Source organism: Epinephelus lanceolatus, chromosome 19 (genome assembly GCF_041903045.1).
Source record: "Epinephelus lanceolatus isolate andai-2023 chromosome 19, ASM4190304v1, whole genome shotgun sequence".
Classification (NCBI taxonomy): Eukaryota; Metazoa; Chordata; class Actinopteri; order Perciformes; family Serranidae; genus Epinephelus; species Epinephelus lanceolatus.
Genome location: NC_135752.1, coordinates 26,050,172 through 26,072,648, shown reverse-complemented (window position 1 = coordinate 26,072,648; position 22,477 = coordinate 26,050,172). Strand labels below are relative to the sequence as shown.

Below are 22,477 nucleotides of genomic sequence, written 5' to 3'. Positions count from 1 at the left end.
ACGCGGACTACAAACAGCCCACAACAGGAAACCAGGGCTCTTCCGCTCTTCTTCCGAAGGCAAGATCTCCGGGGTTTGCCTACAGACTCTACACCGAATGTAGAGTCTGTATATAGAGACTAAGATGAAGCTGATAGGAACGTCAGTTTTGTAGGTTATGGAAACAAAGTATTGGGCAAATCAAATTCTGACCTGATGATGGCACTAGATGGAAAGACAAGGGATTAGCAAAGTTATTCCAAATCATACTGTGGGGAACACTTTCTAGGAAATCCATCCAATTCTTGTTGAGATATTTTACCTAAAACCACAAGTCTGAACCTCATAGTGGCACAAAAGGAAGAGTCGGTAGGCATCGAAGTCATAAGGATTCATGATGGGCTCCATGAATGTCCATGCAAAATGTAGTGCTGATCCATCAAACTAGTGTTGAAATATTTCACTGAATAAATGCTAACTTTGACCTGCTGTGGACTAAAGTTGTGTACCAACCTGCTGATGTAGGGTAGACATATTGGCGGAACCTTTTTGGTTTAAAAAGAACTAGGCGCTCTTCCGCCACAGGAGGGGCTGTTGATGACTTGTGGGAGGAGCTGTTGATGACGCCGCACTTGCGAGCCACTGGCAGTGGATAAACAGGAAACACCTGTAGCAGGAATTAGCAAGCAGCTAGTAGCAAGAGGGAAACACAAACCTGACAGACACTGTAAAGATGAGCAACTGGGAGACAAGGAATTGCACGCCCTCCTTGCCCTCGCAAACGAAGAGGCCATTAACCGTCAGATGACGGGGACGGTGAAGGACGGGCCGACTTACAAGAGAATCGCCGAAGGACCGACCAGCCGCGGCTTCTCTCCCACATCACTGTTTATATCACACCCTAAGCCAACGTTTTGTTACTTGCTCACGCCCCCCATTGCCCCGAAAAAGGTGCATTCTGTATAAATAAAAGTAGGTAGGTGGCATTTTGCTGCAGTCCCCGATTTTGTTTTTACACTGCCAATGCTGAAAAAAGACTGATTGGGCTTTCCTGCAAATTTGCACAGTTCCTGTTTAAAAAGGGCTAATGTGTCATGTGAGTTCGGGTCAAGGTCGGAACATGTTCACACCACAAACAAACCGCACCAGAGTTCTTTTGTAACCGGACCGAGACCACCTCTTCAAGAAGGCCTCTGTCTGGTCATTTTGGTGCGCGCCTGAGTGTGATTGCTGTGTCCACACCTGGCAAAATGACTGCACTTAGGGGGCAAACAAACAGGTGTGAAAGTACCATTAGAATCTGTACATGTTGGCTTCATTTGGTGATTCCTACATGACTTCCTGACTAATGCATGCATGACACTCGTGTTCTGTCTACTGTGCTACTATTGTGAGAGTACAAAGTGGTCTCTCTGTCTCTTCTACAAAGAATCTCACACTTAATGATGGCACTTGCTGACAGATTTACATTAGCACCCAAGAGAAAGGCTGACATACAGATTGGTGCTGTACTTGCACTTGCTATTTTGAGTGCATAAGCACATTACGTTGTGAAATATGACAAAATGCAGTGCACTGTAAGTACCTGGATAGTTTATCCATAACTTTACTGTCATAAAGTTGGGTGTGGAACGCTGGACACTTCTTACCCTCGATGGTTACAATCTTGGCTACCTAGCAGAAGGGGAGGTACCACCAAATTTGTGAAAATTATACCAGAGGAAGTCGCAGCAGTTGTGGTTGCTCCAGTAAACATTCGTGCAAGCTAGCAGATATTTTGGTGGGGACAGTTGCAATCACAAGAGAAGAAGAAGAGGTAGATGCAGTCAAATTTTGTGACCGTCATTTCTCGTAACAGCGTAGCAGCCATATTTAATTCATGACAACACTACCCTGTTGAATTCATGCACTATGCAAGTAAGTACATAATGTACCAAGTGTACTACTTGGAAGCTTGACAGGGGAAGTATCTGAATTGAGACACAGCACCAGTTTGTGATGGATAGTGCTGCTATAGATAGATAGATAGATAGATAGATAGATAAACAAAAACAAACAGGCAGACAGACGATGTAGGAGGAGTGACTGACTCATCTGATGCAAGCTGTAATTAGAAGACGCTCACTCGCCATCTGGGAAACTTCCCGATCGTCTCGGCTGCACAACCCGCCGACCTGATGCATGTCTGAAAACCCGACTCGACTTGAATGAAGACAAAGTTTGTGTTAGTGTCAAAGACATTCCTGGAAAGATATAGTTTTCTCCTGATGCTATCACATCATAATCAGATTAGCCTCGCCTTCAACAGCTACCACATCACTCTATTTCTGTTGGCAGTCGATGACAGCAGCTCAGGGCCTGTTTTATATACAGCATCAGCGTCCAGCTTTCTAAGCACTGAGATGTCCGCAAGATACTACAGTACATTTATTTCTTTGCTACCATCTAGATACTGGAATACTTGTAATCATTTGATAAAGCTATTTTAAATTTACATCAGGATTTGAGTATTCAATGGGAAAACAAGTGTGTGCTGAGATCTTTCGTGATGTAACAAAAGTCTCAAAGTTGGAAATGATATTAATTTGTGTTGTGACCATTGGATCACTGTTAACACAACAAATTCAGCCAATTAAATGCTCTTGAACTCTTCAGCTGCTCGTGTTCTCATCAGGTGGGAGATAAATACTTCTCACATAATCTCACACCTCAGATTGTGAGAGGGCTGAACCATGTGTGTGTGAGCGTGTGTGTGTGCTCATATACACATTTTTTTTGTTTGTATGTGGAGGAGGAGTCTCTGGTCCCGTTGCCAAGGAGACTGAGAGGTATCGTGCTCTACAGACTCTCCTCTTGTAATTTTTTAAATGTTTGAGTAAGGACAGCTGGCTTATTAAACAAACTACGGCTGGGGCAGATGCTCTCACATGAAGCTGTGCTGTAAAGTGTGTGTTGTCTTTAAGTGGCTGCTGATCAGTGTTCATATACATTAGAGGGGAAGGATTCAAAGGTAAGTACAATATAAAATGTCACCAGAAATCCCAGGAAAGGACATCACCACCATATAAATTGATCCTACTTGCCTGTGTAGCCAATGTTATTATTAATTCCTGATGATCTGCCTCAAACGCAAAGCACTAGTCCATGTGAGTTAATGAAATTTTTTTAGTTGGGAAGCATATTTTAATATATAGTCTACAGTATATTATTATATTTCTCCTCTATTTTTGTTGTTTATCACTGTATAATGCACGATTTTCCATGTAAGATGTGACGGTTGGTCTTTGTGGTAGGCTATTTGTCCAACCCTCCTTCACTGTGTTTGGATAGCAGGCTAAAAAGAGACAGTGTCGAGCACAGCATCTTCCCCACAGATGAATATTTTTTAACTTTCAGCAGCCAGAAGAGATGCCAAATGTGCAGCACTCAGTGCAGAATGGACACTCTCTTCACACAGCTGGTGTTTGTAGCAGAAAATAAATACACGGTGGTAATATTGCAAAGAATTAACAAAATACACCGGCCTCAGGAAAAAAAAACTGTTTTTCTTTTCGACGAGTTGTTCTTTTTGACATGATGTTGTTCCATGCTGGTAGCCATTCTTCTTCTTCTTCCTTTGGCATTTAATGGCAGGCTAGAACCCTTGTCGGTTTATATGCTGCCCTGTCAGGTCAGGCAGAATTGTATCCCTGGTACATACTGTACTGGAGAGTATTGTCATGTTTTCAGAATTTTGACATTGATTTGGATCTTTTGACATCCCTAGTCCCTTCATTACCATGAACATGGGACAGTAGTTTTTGTTTTTTAATCAAGACCAAATTCACCATCCTGGTGCTGTTATACTCACAAGAGAACCAAATGTATACTGTATTAATGCTTCACTGAAAATAAACCCTAAAAATTACTTATTACTTTTGTTTCAGTAATGCTTTGTAAATACTAAAGTCCCCAAGTGTTTTCGAAGATTTAGCCTCTTCTTTAAAAACGAAAAGTTAAGTATTAAGGGTGCTTTCAGACCTAGAGTTGTCTTGCTTTGGTCTGAATCAGGGACTAATTTTGTTACAAAGTTGCATAATTGCCTAGAGTTGGTTCGTGTTCTCATGGCAGCATAGAGTGCCGAAGTCACACCCCTTCCGGTGGAGCTCATGGGACCTTAGATGGGAAAAAATATGAATGGCAGTGAATGAGAAGAGAAATATTATCTTTTGGTCCCGTTTGAGTTGCGACATGAAATCCAAATATGTCGTTAATGAATTTAAAACATAAATTTTAAGGTCAAGAAAGTCATACTTTGTGGTAAAACTGTTGAGATACGCGACCTCCTCCTGTGTACTCTTGAGTCTTTCTAATTAAAAGGCTTATATCTCAACAGTTTTACCACAAAGTATGACTTTCTTGACCTTAAAATTTATGTTTTAAATTCATTAACGACATATTTGGATTTCATGTCGCAACTCAAACGGGACCAAAAGATAATATTTCTCTTCTCATTCACTGCCATTCATATTTTTTCCCATCTAAGGTCCCATGAGCTCCACCGGAAGGGGTGTGACTTCGGCACTCTATTTACAAGCGGACCCGATAAAATGCCTTGTGCGAGAAAGCTGCTCTTGATTGGTCAGAATTTCCATGTGGGAAAAATCCAGGAAGTGAACAAAACATTGAAGAAGAGTACACAAGATAAATGTGACACTTTCTAATGTCACAATGGAGGGACAACTACGCAGGTTGATTTTAGCGCTGCTCATCGTGGACTATATTGCTGTCATTGTTCATTTTAGTCAAACCATACAGTTTGAAAACGAGGCGCGGCTCCAACTAGAAAACAATGTTTTGATGCATTGGATGTGCTGAATGTGCATATTAAGGCAGTACAGGAGGAGGTGCACATTAATAATCCTCCAGGACTGTAACATGCTCATGTTTAACCCAAACAATGTGTCATGTGACTGCAGTTGGTTCGGATCAAGGTCGGAACACGTTCTCACCACAAATGAACCGCACCAGAGTTCGTTTGTAACCGCCACCTCTTCACGAAGGTCTCGGTCTGGTCATTTTGGTGCACACCTGAGTGTGATTGCTGTGTTCACACCTGCCCAAACAAACTGCACTAATGGGGCAAATAAACTTGAGTTTGATTGAAGTGAACCAAACAGGGCAGGTGTGAAGCACCCTTAGAATCCATACATGTTGGCTTCATTTGGTGATCCTGCATGACCTCCTGTCTAATGCATGCATGACACTCATGTTCCGTCTACTGTGCTACTATTGTGAGAGTACAAAGTGGTCTCCCATTCTCTTCTACAATGAATCTCACACGTAACGATGGCACTTGCTCTTTTTCTTTTAGGTCTAGCAATATTTTTGGAGTGTGTCTTTAAACATTTGCCAAAGGGTGGCATGATTAGGACTCACTGATGGAGGTGTTGTTTACTCATATGTTAAGACCTGCAAACAACGCTGAACGCCAAGCTTGTTTCTCCAAATGCACTAGGAGCCCAGTGTGTGTGTGATTAAGGGTTATGTTTGTCTTTAAAGAGCCATACACACACCCTGCACGAGTTTACATTTAGCCTATCAGGTTGCTTCCAGCTGGTCCCCGACTGTGAGAAATCACAGGTGTCACGAAACTGACCAGGACATCACCTCTACTCTTCTACACTTCAGTGAAAACAGGATCTGATCTTCAGAGTTAATAAACTAGATATTTAAGTCATATTGCATTAGAAACAAGGACAGATACATCACACATTCACAAGTTCAGACGCTCTTCATCTTGATAGACCCAGAGCTTGAAAGATGACGAATGTATTTTGCCACTATTTTTACAGCCGCATAACTTAAAGAGTACAAAACAAAAAGCAGAGCCTCTGTCAGTTTAAATCAGAAATGATCAGCCAATAGCAAAAAACACCATCCGGTCTCCCTCACACAGTCACACACACACACACACACACACACACAGCCAAGGAGTTTAAATTCAACGATATTATGTTAAGTGAAAGCAGCATCAGGAAACACAGGAACTGGACAAATCACAAATGACTTTGCTCAACAACCAATTGGTTTGGGACACCAGTTCAAAACCATGAAATAACTTCCCACCACCACCACCACCACCAGCAGCAGCCAGCACACCAACACACAAACTCTTTTCTCCGGTTGAGTTGGAAAGGCCTCTTCAGTAGAGCCATGTAACACTAAACTCTCAACTGCAACCAACACACATTACATTTTACATCTGCGGTGGAAAGAGCGTTTAAAGTGTACTGAACGTCACTAAAAGCCTAAAGCCTAAAAGCAATTTAAAGTGGTAATCTTCATCTTTGTTGCTCAGCGCTTGTTAATGTTGCTGTGTTTTCTTCTCTGCGGTACCCAGGGATCACCTGTCAATCAAATGAAGGTTCGCTTGCTTTGGATTCTGTCTGTGTGGCTAACACTGCTCATGCTACAAACCACGTTTGAGTTAGTAAGTGATGCCTTACTGTACGGCCAAGTTCTTCTTCAACATACAGAATATTTCACCCTCCAAATCACCATTTCTATATCAGTTGCTCCCCCTAATATTAATATAGAATTCATGAAGTAAACTTTTCTTGCATGTCTCTAGTGAATGAATAATCCAAAAATGGACTAAATTCTTGATGAATTTAAGTGAAAGTGGTCCACATTTAGCAACAGTAAAATCATATCAAATTATGCAGTATAATCCATGTCTCAGGATGCTCAGTATTTCCCAAACTGACAGCCCTTTCTGCCGGGGAACTGAGGGAAAGTGGTAGTTGTCTATGCTCACTTCAAAGCCAGACTCCATTGAGAAAAACTGTCATTTTACTTCACTGAACACAGGAGCTGCTGGTCTACCACTGCCTCTATCGGTTAGTTTGTTTGTGGTATTGTGTGACTTCAGGGAATCCAAACGAACCCTTTGACCCACCAAGGTCACACAGTAACACAAACAAACTATCGATCGAGGCATTGGTAGATCAGCAGCTCCTGTGTTCAGTGAGGTAAAATTACTACTTTTGTCAATGGAGTCTGGCTTTGAGGAGAGCATTGATACGTTTGGGAAGTTTGTTTGGGAAACACTGAGCATATGACTGGATAAATGAGACTTGAATTATACAGCATCAGTTGTGTTATTGAACGCAGCACTCTTTTACTTCAATTTATCAAGAATTTTCTCTGTTTTTGGATTCTTCGGTCACCAGAAGCATGCAAGAAAAAACGTTTTTATTCACAAATTCAGCGTAAAACATGGCAAATAATTAATGTACTAATGTGCAATAGGCAGTATTGTGGTGCAGTGGTTAGTATTGTCGCCTTACAGGAAGAGGGTTCCTGATTTGAACCTGGACTGGGGGGTTTGAACCCCAGAATCCCTGTGTCAGCGTGGGTTTTCTCTGGCTACTCCAGCTTCCTCCCACAGTCCAGAGATATGCAGGTTAATTGGTGACTCTAAATTGTCCATAGGTGCGAATGTGAGTGTGAATGGTTGTCTGTCTCTATGTGTCAGCCCTGTGATAGTCTGGTGACCTGTCCAGGGTGTACCCTGCCTCTCATCCAATGTCAGCTGGGATAGGCTCCAGCCCCCTGCGACCCCTAACAAGATAAGCCGTTATGGTAAATGAATGAATGGTCATCGGGGGTCACATCTATGAATCAGATAATTGTTTTTTTCTCAGAAAAGCGATACCAGAGTGACTTTATCTATAGGTGCAGGACAAGGGGACATTTCTGCTGTGACAGCAGCGAACCTTGACCCCACAACCCTCTGAGCCATCAGCCTGGAATAGTTGCTGTAATGACAGATCATGTTGGACAAAGTCTGCTGAGAATCAACTCATTATCTCTATCCAGGGTCTAATGTAGAGGGGGGAAAGGACTGGAGAGGAGAAACGTGACAAGTTCTGCTCCACTTGCTGACTTCGGGTCTTTCTGAGTCCACATAAGCTCGGTAGATGCGGCATGTGATGTGCAAACAGGACGGTTAATCTGGTGGGTTTGTATAAACTACCAGTGTGTGCAACAAGCAGCTGAATAACCAGGCAGCAACTGGAGACATCTTTTCCAGTTTAAAGGCCATATTTGGCAGATAAAATAAAGATTGATTTTTGGGAACATCCAGTTTCCCCTAGTTATCTAAAGCCATTAAAAACTCAGTTTCAAAAAGTGTTTACTTGAAGCTCAGTCATGAATTTCAGTCGCCTGTGAGAAAACTCCCAATGCTGGCTCCTTGAAGACTAATATCACAAATAACTGAGGATATTAAAACTGACTCATTCCTTGATTAATTATAATCTTGTTAAATTTAAAGCACTGAAGCAAAACTACTTCAAATTTTGAGATGCAAAAATTATTTTCCATCACCTATAATCTTTTTTCCTGTGTGTGTGGACATGATTGCATCTGATTATACTGTACTTTCTTCATATGGACTCCAGGAAGACAAGTTGTTGCCAAGGTAACAACCAAAGGGAATCCAAATAAACAACCAACAGCATTTTGAAAGCGCAACAAGTCAACATTTTACACCCAGAAATCATCCGTACACCTGCTGTGCGGCAAAATGAATCTGCTGCTCCAACAAGGTTGAGCAAACACAAATGAATAATGTCACCCACAATTACTGAATATTCAAAAACCCCCTTCATTTATCCTCAGTTTGAATAGGCGCTGACTTTTCCATGCGCTCACAGGGGCGCACTAAATCACAGCTATCCTGCTGCACGCATGGCTGGAGCAAGATGCAACTCTGAGCGTCTGGAGCGTGTCCTCTGAATAAAGCTGTGTGGGTGAGGGTAATGGGCTGTGAGCGGGTAATTGAGCACACCAGGCTCGTCACAATAAGGGTGCCAGCTCGCTGGATGGAGGGGGTAAACGGAGAATGACTGCAGAATAAAGTGAGTAGCATGCAAACATGTGCATGGAAGGCAGCACACACACAAAGTTACATGTGCGCAAATGCGAAAGACAGGCAGGCTGTGGAAATAAAGCCACTACCCGCGGCCATCACCCACTCTGTGCCTCCCAGTAGGTTTAGTTAGGACTGATCAGTTTTCCACTTTCTCATAGCACCACTGTCCACATCAATATCTCCTTTCCTTGCGTGTATGTGCTGCTGGGAAATCATGCTTAAAATACCTTCAAAGAAACAATTATATCCCAACCAGTAAAAGGGGAAAACAACAAAAAGCTTCTCCCTATAAAGATTTAATGCCAAACCAAACAACACAAATAATAAAAACTGTTATTGTCAGTCTGTCGTCATTAGTTCATCTTCAGATGTGTAATGGTTAACTTGAGGCTTTGCATGGCCACCTTTACAACAAATATGAGGCTTAATGCGCAGATTCTTTTTTAATATTGATAGCATTTAATTGAAAAGTCGACTCAAGAAGAGATGAACATGTCTGAGTGACATCACCTCATCTCACTGAATAAACAACCTCACTCAACTCATGTAGTCGCCAAAAAAAATAGAGGAAACATCTTCCTTGTTCCCCTCGAAAAGAAATCCTACCCTGTTTTCCTTCTACCTGCTTCCTTCATGAAGTAACTTGCGGCAGAATTAGAAGTTCAATGATTCAGTGATCTCCAACACCAGCCTGAAATGTAACTCCAGCTGCATGAAGACGTAAACATACCAACAGCTCCAGCAGCCAAAGTTTGGGTTCCACTTCTGCGTACAGAGACAGCTGATAGTATCTGCTTTGGATAACTGGAACTGAGCTTTGTGTTTGTTCATTGTTATGTGTGATGTTGTCACGCACACTGCTTTGATACATTTCAGGATTTACAGACCACCGGTAATCCTAGACTGCTCATACAGGAGGAAGTCAGAGAATGTAAATGAAACTGGAGAGAAAAATTCGAAGGCTCCACTTTCTGTCTGTCACAGAAACTCAGCGCAATCAGCAGAAAAAATGTTGGGATTGTGCATTCCTGCAAACCATGTACAGTACAGGCCAAAAGTTTGGACACACCTTCTCATTCAATGCGTTTTCTTTATTTTCATGACTATTTACATTGTAGATTCTCACTGAAGGCATCAAAACTATGAATGAACACATGTGGAGTTATGTACTTAACAAAAAAAGGTGAAATAACTGAAAACATGTTTTATATTCTAGTTTCTTCAAAATAGCCACCCTTTGCTCTGATTACTGCTTTGCACACTCTTGGCATTCTCTCCATGAGCTTCAAGAGGTAGTCACCTGAAATGGTTTTCCAACAGTCTTGAAGGAGTTCCCAGAGGTGTTTAGCACTTGTTGGCCCCTTTGCCTTCACTCTGCGGTCCAGCTCACCCCAAACCATCTCGATTGGGTTCAGGTCCGGTGACTGTGGAGGCCAGGTCATCTGCCGCAGCACTCCATCACTCTCCTTCTTGGTCAAATAGCCCTTACACAGCCTGGAGGTGTGTTTGGGGTCATTGTCCTGTTGAAAAATAAATGATCGTCCAACTAAACGCAAACCGGATGGGATGGCATGTCGCTGCAGGATGCTGTGGTAGCCATGCTGGTTCAGTGTGCCTTCAATTTTGAATAAATCCCCAACAGTGTCACCAGCAAAACACCCCCACACCATCACACCTCCTCCTCCATGCTTCACAGTGGGAACCAGGCATGTGGAATCCATCCGTTCACCTTTTCTGCGTCTCACAAAGACACAGCGGTTGGAACCAAAGATCTCAAATTTGGACTCATCAGACCAAAGCACAGATTTCCACTGGTCTAATGTCCATTCCTTGTGTTTCTTGGCCCAAACAAATCTCTTCTGCTTGTTGCCTCTCCTTAGCAGTGGTTTCCTAGCAGCTATTTGACCATGAAGGCCTGATTCGCGCAGTCTCCTCTTAACAGTTGTTCTAGAGATGGGTCTGCTGCTAGAACTCTGTGTGGCATTCATCTGGTCTCTGATCTGAGCTGCTATTAACTTGCGATTTCTGAGGCTGGTGACTCGGATGAACTTATCCTCAGAAGCAGAGGTGACTCTTGGTCTTCCTTTCCTGGGTTGGTCCTCATGTGTGCCAGTTTCGTTGTAGTGCTTGATGGTTTTTGCGACTCCACTTAGGGACACATTTAAAGTTTTTGCAATTTTCTGGACTGACTGACCTTCATTTCTTAAAGTAATGATGGCCACTCGTTTTTCTTTAGTTAGCTGATTGGTTCTTGCCATAATATGAATTTTAACAGTTGTCCAATAGGGCTGTCGGCTGTGTATTAACCTGACTTCTGCACAACACAACTGATGGTCCCAACCCCATTGATAAAGCAAGAAATTCCACTAATTAACCCTGATAAGGCACACCTGTGAAGTGGAAACCATTTCAGGTGACTACCTCTTGAAGCTCATGGAGAGAATGCCAAGAGTGTGCAAAGCAGTAATCAGAGCAAAGGGTGGCTATTTTGAAGAAACTAGAATATAAAACATGTTTTCAGTTATTTCACCTTTTTTTGTTAAATACATAACTCCACATGTGTTCATTCATAGTTTTGATGCCTTCAGTGAGAATCTACAATGTAAATAGTCATGAAAATAAAGAAAACGCATTGAATGAGAAGGTGTGTCCAAACTTTTGGCCTGTACTGTATATGTTAGATGAAACTAAAAATGTTGTGTTTAGGTAGGAATTAAAAACACATGGTTATGGTTGGGAAAAGATCATGTTTTGGCTTAAAGTACTTTCGTGGCATCATTCTGGCTAGAAATACAGCAACGTCTTGGTAAAAACAGGCGGTGGAAAAACAGGGACAGGACTCAAATAAAAAATTCCACAATTGATGCCTGAAAAGCTGCTTGTAAAAATGCTCCTTGTCACTTAAACGCAACCATTTTTGTTTTTTCTTATTCTCAAACTGTGGTCTGCAGCTTGACAGGCATCTCATCCAGGTGTCACGCCATCCACCATCCCCTCCACCTCCAGCTGACAAAGTCATCTTATGAAAAACTCTTTTGATTCTTTTGATTGGTGGACCCTTATGGACTTATGAAATATAACTAACTTAGATGATAATCAGGGAATTGACACATATTCTGAGTTTATGGCAGCTTCAGAGGAATGGTGTCACCACTTGTTTTTTCATCATGCCAGTAAATGACTGATGACTTACTGTCTTCTCTGGTGCTCATGGTTTTACTAAAATGAAATGTAGCAAGCTAACGATGTGTAGCATCTCCATATTGACAAAGGTTTAAACATTTCTATTTGTAGGTGTGATCTTAACAGCTAACTAATGTTAGCTCAAGCGGGTAGTCAACATTTCAGTTTTATACATCCAAAGAACTTCTATAAAAATTAACTGCTTGGCAACCAGACCAGGCTTCTAATGGAGACAGGCCTTTATTTGTCACAATGTGTAGCCACACCGGGTTAGTTGAAGAGACAAAAGCCCCTTTTACACTGCCTGATTTTCCGCAAATGTTGGGCCGTTTTTCCGGCAAGCTGCAAGCGTTTAGACACACAGAGCCAGATTGGCGAGTTGATCCGAGGTGCCCAATTTTCCGCCTCGTAGCGTAGTCATATTGGCGGAACCCTTTTAGTTTAAACAGACCGAGGCGGCCCTCCGCAACGGGAGGGGCTGTTGAAGACTTGTGGGAGGAGCTGTTGATGACGCCGCACGTGCGACCCACTGGCGGTGGATAAAAATTAGCGAGCAGCTAGTAGCAAGAGGGAAATGCAAACCTGACAGACACTGTAAAGATGAGCAACTGGGGAGACAAGGAATTGCACGCCCTCCTTGCACTCGCAAATGAAGAGGCCACTAACCGTCAGATGACTGGAACAGTGAAGAACGGGCCGACTTCCGAGAGAATCGCCGAAGGACTGACCAGCCGCGGCTTCCCTCCCACGTCACTGTTTACGTCAAACGCTGAGCTACGTGTTTTGTTACTTGCTCACGCCCCCCATTGCCCCGAAAAAGGCACATTCTCTATAAACAAAAGTAGGTAGGTGGCATTTTGCCGCACTCCCCGATTTTGTTTTTATACTGCCAATGCTGAAAAAAGACTGATTGGGCTTTCCTGCAAATTTGCACAATTCCTGTTTAAAAAGGGCTTAAGTGTTTAATTGAGACAAAGCTTTTAATCGAAGTTTTAAGGTATTCGTTATTGGCAGAATGTACATTGCCGACATTTTCTTCCGGCATCTGGCCTACTACTCACTTGTTGACAACACAAGTGCACAGTGTTTTTATCAGTACAGAGGGGAATCCCTGTTCACTAGGCTGGTACAAATCAATACTACTACAATACTAATACTGTCAGCACTATCTTCTGTTACTTTTTTAAGTATAAAAGAGATAACTGTCATGTGCCAGTAAAACAACAACAAAAAACAAACATTACACAACATTATGGCTTGCAAGAGTACTGCTGTAACAATCCAACATTCCTCCTCTACACCTAGCACACTTGTTTCGTTTACTTAGGTGTTTGTTCAGGTGAAAGTGCAGTTGTGTGTATGTCAGTGGGCGGAGTTAGACTCAGTCAGCGGTTGTTTTTTCATATTGGACAAAAATAAACAGCTGCAAATGGTTTCCTAAATGAGCTCTGATATCTTCAGTGATGCTGACTGTGTACTGGCAAATCATGAAGAACAGAAAGCTGCAAAAAATATATGTATTTTAAGGAGAGTAAGACATATTTTAAAAACTTATAATGGTCACTAAGTCTAGCTGGAATGCTCATACTACCCCTTTATTTCAAACTCTGGAGTCAATAAACATATTTGGCATCAATAAAATTTGAAAAGACATTTTAGTATTTCAATTTTTTAACATTTCACACCCCATTTCCTTTCAGTTTCCTAGTAATTAGGTCTCAGATCCACTGTTATCACACCAGATCTGTTGTGCACAGAGGTCCAGTTATATGGAGCAGCTTTACAGTCACTCTTCTTCTTTTTTTTTACCTTAAACAACTTCTCTTGAAAGAGTACAGTACCCTACTGTGTAAATAAGTCATGATACATTGCATGTAAGCAGTGTTAATATATGTAAATATAATAGTTGTTTTTATTTCCTCCTTTCTTCTCTGGTATCTCTTATTTGGAAAACTGTGTTATTTTCCTGAATTCCTGTTTTCCTGTATTCTAAAAATATTAATGTCTGTTGGTAAAGTGGTAATCATAGACAGCTGCCTTTAATTTCAATGTTAGGTGTGTTCCTTTTACAATACCCCACCTATTCTACATATTTTCTGTTTTATTTCATTATATGCACAAATAAATAACTAAAGAAGAGAAAAGTCTGGATGCCGGCACGAACATGAAGAAAAGCTGCGTAATTATCCTTAAGAAAAAGTACTGTATCCGCAACAGGACCAAAACAAAGAGCTTATATCAGTGTTGATAGCACTGTGTTGAATTTACTAATGCCCACACGATAGCTTATCTCTGCTGATAACCAAAAGGCAAAAAGTACATACGGATATGTGGCTTTGGCTGAGGTGACACTGATAATGAATAAGGCCCAGCTAGCCCTGGGAATCAGGCTAATGAGTTGGCGCCAGTACAGACGGCCTAAAATTAGCCTGTAGGCGGTGGCTCGCTCCTAAATGTCCACAGGGAGTGGTCTAATAAGGACAGGACAGTAGGTAATAGCGGGGACAAGAAGTTAACTATTTCTGGTTCATGGCTGATCCCCTTAAATCACTTTTTCTCTGACTATTACGCTGTTTTACCTTTGTTTGCCAGGGCGGGTTACTTGAGTACATTCACTCTCTCACAACTCCACTTTGTTTCACCTGCCTGATTCATTTACAGATGCTCATAAGGAAAGCGGCCAGAGCTGCGTATGGCTGCCAGCCACTGTTGGAATTGTCTCTTGCTTAGGCTTTCAATTTTTGGATGAGGCAGGAGCTTATTTTCTCCTAAGATAATCAAAATCAGATTTAAATTTTTATCCAGATTCAACTGTTTATGCAATAAATGCTCTAATAATGGTGAATCACTGTGCCTGCTTGTTTTCACAAATTGCCTTTTATCTGGATGTTGCCAGAGGTTACACAATTGGGACTATTTATTCCTGGGAAACAACTTAAGGGAAGATGAGTGATGAGGATCTGTTGGTTCTCGATGCCGAATAGGACCAATGCTGTGTGTTTAAAGGATTACACGGTGCGGACTCCATGTAATATGTTTTTGTGCATGCGGACGAGCCAAAAGATGTTGGCAAGCTAACGCTGGCTTGGACGAGATTTGCTGAGAAGAGGAGCCGTGTCAAGGGAAAGCAGTGAGAGTGATTTATTACCAGAGAGGGGATTTAAACGATGGCCTAGGGAGCTGACATCAGATGACACCACTGTTTGAAAACACGACATTGCGTACGACAGCTGAGACATATGCCAGTCTAATTTATTAAATATGAGTGATCTTTTAAATATCTGTTTATGCTTTAGAAAAACTCTGCAGGCAAACAATGAGACCAGAAGGAGTGAGTTGTGGGTTATCCAGCTGGGTCGCCAGAAGAAAACGTTGGCATTGTATGCAAACCATGGATACATTACATGTGTTCATTTCATACATATCAATGCTGCATCAATGTTTCTACAGTGATGCAGCAGACATCTAGAGCCCCGTTTCCACCATGCAGTACGGTACAATTCAGTTCAGTACGCTTTTTTTCCGTTTTTCCACTGTGAAAAGTTGTGGATGGTACCAATGGAACCTTTCCATACCGTCCCCATTTTTGGTCGCCCCTCTGTTGGGGTACCTAACACACAGATCTGGTATTAAAAGGTTGCCTGAGAAGGACTAAATGCACAAACCTGCTATTTTTAAATATCCCATAGAGAGAGACTCTCACTGCAGCCTGTTTTATTTTGTCCAGAAAATGTCAGCGTGCAGCCTCATTCTGTGGACGATAAACAAGGTGTAGACTTCCACCTGTGTCACTGGTAATGAGGAAATACAGTGAGTGACAAAAACCCCGCCCACATTTAAGAGTACTGTTTGCGATAGAAACACCAGGGTCTAGGTACCATGTCTGAAGGGTTACTTTTCATTCCAAAGGTACTATACTGAAAGTGTTTGGTGCTAATGGGGCTTAAGGGAAGTCAGCTGCCAGGCTGCAGACCACAGTTAGAGACCAAAAACACCAAAACTTGTTTTTCAGCAAGACATCAGCAGCATTTCCAGCCACAATTGTGCCACCACAAGCGAGCATTTTAAGCCAAAACATGACAGACAAACTATGTGAAATTGGAAAAACCATCTCTCAACAGAGGAGGAGGTCTGCGACACCACCTATCCACCACCTATAATGCTGTCCTTTCATCCTTGCCCAGGAGGCTTAACAACTTAACCTCTAAAAACAATAGCCGTTCACAAATGGCCTCATGTGACTCTAATGACTCCAACGACCACCGTTGCAGCAGGAGTTTCAACGACCATCGCTGACACACCATTGGAGCACTAACGCACCAATGACATCATTGGCCTTGTGAAGACCTCCCCAGAGGTTAAATACCTGGGTTTTTCCACACCAGCTTGTCAGACTAGTTCCAGCCTAGTCAGACAAACATGAACTGATGAAGCCTCTTGGATAAGAGGTGAAACGTCTTCTAAGACAAAACCAAGTCCAGTTGCGTTCGATTCAATTGCCTTGAGACAGAGATTGAACATGTTTCAGCTGAGCTCAGTGACAAAAAGTGTTTCTAACAGACATAAGTAAATTTCTTTGTCAGACTTGTTTTTCCGATTACTGAGCTGTCTATGGAAGCCCCTGAATCCAATCATATATAATCTTAATAACTGTCATGTTGCCTAAAACACAGCACCATTTTGAGCTATATGACCAATTCCCGGCAAGTGTTAGCAAAGCTAGATAAAACTTCCACCAAGCGGGGTTAGTTGTTACACGGTGTGACAAGGCCTACAGCGCATTTTCTCTATTTTTGCACTTGAAACTCATGTTCAGTTTGAACTAATGACCTTAATTACATGAGATATACCTTGTATTTTGTAAAAACTCAGGTATCTGAGGATTACCTCACGGGCCGGCCGCAGTACATCAGGGTGGATGGCTGCTTATCTGAGGTAGTGTCAAGTAACACCGGGGTGCCCCAGGGAACTGTTCTGGCACCATTCTTCTTCACCCTCTACACCTCTGACTTCCGCTTCAATTCTGGTTCCTGGTTCCACCTCCAAAAGTTTTCCGACGACTCCTTGTTCGATTCAATTGCCTTGAGATCTCAAGAGAGGTCAGTGAATGAGACCCTAATACCACTGTCCGCTTTTGCAATTTCAGTAGCCAAGTATAAATTTTATCCAAACCTTCCTTATCCTTTGTGAAAACAACATGCTGGATGAAGTCTCGTGAAATGATCTCTGCTCACTACTATAGTATTTTTCCATGAAATGGAGCCAAATATTTTCATGTTTGCTTAACTAATGGATAACTTAATGCAGCTGTGCGCTCATAAAACTAGGTAAAGATGATGTACCTCACCAAGACTAATTAATCCAGCTCTTGTTTTTTAGTAAAGTAGTGTTAGGCAGGCTTGGTAGACTATCTGTGGAGGAGGTTAGGAGTTTAAAAAAGCCTGAAAATGCATCATCAGATGTTTTCCTGCACTTCTCTAGACCTTTACTTACAACAATATAGCAATGACTGACTTTCAATCCACTTCTACTTCGCACGTTACGCTCTTTTCACAACTTTTCAACGTCAGTTATTTGATCTTTCTCTTTATTTCCTCCTGTCATGCACACACACAAACACACCACATGCTCACATAGTGTAAACAGTCCAATCTACAGTGTATCAGAGCAGTTATCTCACTGTTGTACGGCGCAATGTTTACACTCAATTAAAAGCTTAATCAATTGAAAAGCAGCCAAATATACAGCAGCAGCTGCCCATCCCCGCTAAAGTGCATTAACATCAATAGGCGGTGTGTGTATATGTATGTGCATGAGCATCTGTGTGGATACATTTATAAGTGTGTGTGTGTGTGTGTGTGTGTGTGTGAGGTTCATGCCCCCAATAGACAGACGATACTGTAATAAAGTAACAAGGACGAAAGTATTGCAGTACGTCAGCACTGAAATGTCAGCAATCACTTCACTGTGTTCGGGATAATTGAACAACAGCAGACCTTTTCAAGTGTCCGACGGCCAGCAAATATTTTTTGAGACGTTGACGTAAAGCAAACTTGCTAATCTCGCCGTGGAAGTCTCAGCAGGTCAACAGACCCGGCTGATGCCTCTGGTCCTTTTTATCAATGGCTGATGTGGAGACACCTATTCACACATTTGTACAGTCCAGACTCGACTATTCACGTGCTGGGACTCCCTAAAACTTGGAATTCCTCCCAGGGGTCAAACATCCTGCATCACAGAGTGTTGTGTGCTTGGCAATTTCTTGTCAATTCACATTGGTTTGTCTCATAACCTTTTGGATAAGCTTGCAAAACTGTGACCAGGAAAGTTGTTGTCTTCAAGAGACCTCATGCCTAAATATAACTTCAAACAGAGATTACTTTTCATTTTTTGTTATCATAGATTCACAAATATCCACTTTTTTTTTGCTCCTTGTACTGCTAGCACGACTGCAACCATGACTAGACTTCTCTGGAGACTTTCAACGGACCATCATGAAGTTATACTGGAAAATATGTACAGATAAATAGTGCTAAAACATATACTGACATTCAGATGTACTAAATCCTGCTATCAGTGTAGCACCTTCCATAAATAGATACCAGCCCAAACAGGCTTACGAGGCTGAAAGTCAATTTCCATATACACAAACACCAAACAAATTAGGAAAACATGGACAGTATGTTCTGTATACATGTTCATACTTGACATTGGATCAAATTGACTGATCTCATATTGTATGCGTCTATTATTCAGTCTAGTTCCCTTAATTTTCTAAGCTTCAGAACTTCTCCTTTTTATCAAACCAAAGGAATTTAGTTTTTTTTTGTCCTGCATTCTTACAAAGGTGCATGTAGGTTGTCATATAAGCTTTCAAAGCACGAGCTGAGATGGTCACAGAGCTCACTGAAGCACACCCTGCTGTGTCCTGCAACACCATGCCCATACAGGTGACAAAACAAGTTCTTGGGAGTCCTGACGTGTGCTAGTAAACATCCTCACATGGTTCAGAAAACTAGAATACTTGACATCTTTACATCACTTTTATCTTCTCTTTATTGGCTCCCGAGCTTTGTTAGATCAGACTTTAAGGTGCTTTCAATGACCTACAAAATTGTCAGTGAGCATGCCCCTTCCTACCTGTCTGATCTCCTTAAAACGTATACTCCAATCAGGACTCTCTGCTCTCAGAGTAGAGGGCTCCTGACTGTCCTCAGAGTTCCAAAGAAGTCACCAGGTCCCAATCCTGTTGTGCCCCCTTCCTCTGGACTAAGCTCGCTATTAACTTTCAAGCCTCAATGAATATTATAATATAGTTTGTCCTGCCAATGACAATAATATAAATGTCTGAAAGCCACTGCATCTAACTCTGTGCTGTCCGTGTGCCTTTCTCTGAACCATCAGCCGTCCTAGGACATTGGCTCTATCGCCTGTTTGGTTCCTCATTCCACATTTTGGATCTGGAGGAGATTCAGCCTCTCCTCTATTCTCTCTTTCTCTCCCTCTGTATGTGTTTGACTCTTCTATCTGATGTGAATGAAGTGCTTCACATTTCCTTCTCATGTGTTAGTGTGGCTCTACAGCGGTGAGCATGTGGTGCGGCTCAGGTTCTATCTGTTGAAAGCTGTTAGACATCCTCCCGGATCCATTTACTTAATATATGTTTACATTCTATGTATAATTAGGCATGTGGGTTGTCCATATTGTCATTTTATCACTGTGATTTTTTTTTCTCACGGGTTACATCACATCTCCTGTATGTTTACCCATCTATACTCTCAGATGGACACACCTGTCATAAACCAGGCGATAAGACCTCCAGTTCAACTTAAGTTTAAGCACTTTTTCAGGGGCCGAGTTTTGTTAACTGAGTAGTTAAAATGAAACAAGAACACAATCTGTCTTCATTCAAAGTTCTCAACCTGAATCCAGTGCACACTTTTAACATCTTCATCATAAAAACTCTCCAACACTCTATACTTCTGTCTGAAGAAAAAAAGTCTCATATACAGCACATATACATTTAGTTTTCTATGGTTTAAAGAAAATAACAAATAGTAGCACTAGAAGTGGTCAAATCAGGGACATCAGCTCATTTTGAAAGGTAAATACAGTTTACAGACTAATAGTACACTCTACAAAATAACCCACTAATTCAACTTTTAAAAATTAAGGTAACAATTTGGATACGTCTTTTTAAGCAGTTCCAACTCTGACCTTACTGAGTCAATCCAATGAGTCTTTAATAATACAACAAACTCAAATATATTAGTTCAACCTACAGGATTTGCTTTGACCTCGAAAAACATAATTAAGTTGAACCAACTTAAACATTGTGGTGATAGTTATGGGCCAAATTATTTTATTTAAGATATTCTAACTTATTCATTTTAATTCTATCCTACTCATAAATGTCAAAAATATCTAAAAATAAGTTGTCAACTGACCAAAACACATAAATAAACAAGCGTAAATTCTTAATATTGAAAAACTTCTATATTTCAAGCGCTATCCACTGACCCCATGAATAATTTTATAGAGTGTAGCACTACAAGTGATGAAATCAGGGAAAGTTTGAAAGGTAAATACACAGTTTACAGACTCATAGTATAAAGGTGATTTACAGTAAATGTCCTCTTAGAAGACTTAGTATGTCTAATGAACATCAAATGTAGCTCAAAGGTCATCTTTTTTTGTTTACAAATGGGCTGATATATACTATACTATACTATACTATAATACAACTAGTAGTAATTGAGTTTATGGATGAGTCAAATGGTAAATAATTATTACAAAATTAGAAACAGCCAATATTTAGCGTCTTGCATTGTTAGACTTTAAATAAAGCCAGGAGGAGAATGAATAGAAAAATGGATTCACCACTTGAATAACCTGCTTCCATATCAATGTCATTAAATAAATGTGACAGTGACCATTAGAAAATGTGTAACTCTTTATTGGTGACAATACAAAGTGAAGTAATCATTTTCAGATCTTTAAATTGTACTTAATTAAACTGTCATTATCAGAACAGTATCACGTTTTTTCATATTGAACTCGACACAATAAAACATGATTGTTACATTCTACAAATTCCTCTTCTAAACACAGCTTCTGTTCCTTCTGTCTGTCAGAAACTTTTGCAGAAACACTCCATATCAGCTGCTCACCTGTGCCGGGCTCCTCGCCTCCGCTCCTCCGCTGCAGGCGCCCCAGTGCGCGCTGCTGTCTCTCATAATCCGGCTCCACACAAGAAAAGGAAAAACAAACGTACCCAGAGAGTCCGATCTGCACGAGCTGCAGATGAGTGACACGGAGCGACAGTCTGCCTCGTGCCATTTAGACGGAGGGAGAGAGGCAGAGAGAGGGAGAGACACATGGAGGGAGGTGATCGAGGCTGCCATCGTGTGGCCTTATGATGCAACACAGCCTGAGACACGACCTGATATACAGACCAGGGGCCCAGAGAGAATGAACTATGGTGAAAACTCTCACTTGCAGCATCTGTGTGATTTACGGTGTATTTTAATATATATATTTATGATGCTATAGTTGCATAAAAGCCACTACTATGGACCCTAATGCATCTTGCCATACACTGCCACCCACTGGCCAGGTGTTGTAAGTGCAACACAAATCTCTGAAACCCAAGATGGATAGAACACAAAACATGTTGTGCAGCTCAGGAATTTATCACCAATCCTACCATAACAGGAGACCCTTGCAGGTAAATAAAATGTGTTAACATCAAGTAATGTCTAAGAAGTCATACAGAGTAGGCCTACAACCTCCTGTGACGTTATAGAAATAGTTCTAGGTTACATTTTCGCAACTAGCTACTCTTATTTAAATAAACAAAGATAATACAAATAAAAACCTACCCTTATTCACTTATATGAGAAGATTAGCACCAAAGTCTAGACACTCAGTCAGACAAATCTGACTGTACAATATGATAAAGTCCACTTACAGCACCGCAAAAGCCCCTCTGGGGCTCAGTCCATAGGGACTTAGGTTGGGAACCGGAGGGTCGCCTGTTCAGGTCCCTGTCCGGACCAAAAAATATGGAGTGTGGACTGGTGGCTGGAGAGGGGCCAGTTCACCTCCTGGGCACTGCCGCATTGCCCTTGAGCAAGGCACCGAACCCCCAACCGCTCAGGGTGCTTCACCAAGGGCAGCCCCCTCACTCTGACATCTCTCCACTTTGTGCATGTATAGGTCCTGTTTGTGCATGTGTGTGTCTTTCGGACCTGTGTGTAATTGACAAGCAAGAGTGAAAACATTGAATTTCTCCTCAGGGGGATTAATAAAGTAAATAAACTTAAACATAAACAACCTGGGGGTCCCAACCTCCACTAGGAGTCGCCAAAGCTTCAAGGCCCTCTTGATTTGAGG

The 22,477-nt window shown here is 41.6% G+C and overlaps 1 protein-coding gene across 1 annotated transcript in view; it reads right to left on the bottom strand.

Moving 5' to 3' along the window:
* LOC117269425 (5-hydroxytryptamine receptor 4) overlaps nt 1-21,420 on the bottom strand; it is an 83,767-nt gene extending 62,347 nt beyond the window's left edge. The window contains exon 1 of the mRNA XM_033646426.2: nt 21,253-21,420. The gene's annotated coding sequence lies outside the window, so the exon portion shown is untranslated. The remainder of the gene's footprint in view (nt 1-21,252) is intronic.
* Between the last annotated feature and the right edge of the window lie 1,057 nt (nt 21,421-22,477).